Genomic DNA, 407 nt, shown 5'->3' on the forward strand with positions numbered 1-407 from the left:
CCGCCTGCCCCAGCCAGGGCTGCAGTGGCTGCTCCTTCGGCCTTGCAGACACAGGGCCAGGCAGCTCCCATCCCCCGTGATGCCCTTGTGACAGCACACGGCCACTTTGCACCGAGCCCCACCGCCATGGGGTGCCATCGGTGCCACGACTACTGCCACCCTCCTGCTGCCACTGCCGTGTGCTCATGAGTTATACTGATGGTGACCTCACACCCTCCTACTACCGACACTGTGTGTACATGAGTTACACTGTCACACATGCGTGCGCGGTGTACGGATTTCTGCTGACGTTGGTTCTTCCAAAAAGCCGTATTTGGGCATGGTGTAAATATTATCCTGGTGACATCACCTACACAAGCTATGTGCCAGCTCCTGGTCTATCTGTAGGTAGTTAGGGTCTGGCGGCC

The sequence above is a fragment of the Fulmarus glacialis genome, unplaced genomic scaffold (genome assembly GCF_000690835.1).
Source record: "Fulmarus glacialis isolate BGI_N327 unplaced genomic scaffold, ASM69083v1 scaffold17163, whole genome shotgun sequence".
Classification (NCBI taxonomy): domain Eukaryota; kingdom Metazoa; phylum Chordata; class Aves; order Procellariiformes; family Procellariidae; genus Fulmarus; species Fulmarus glacialis.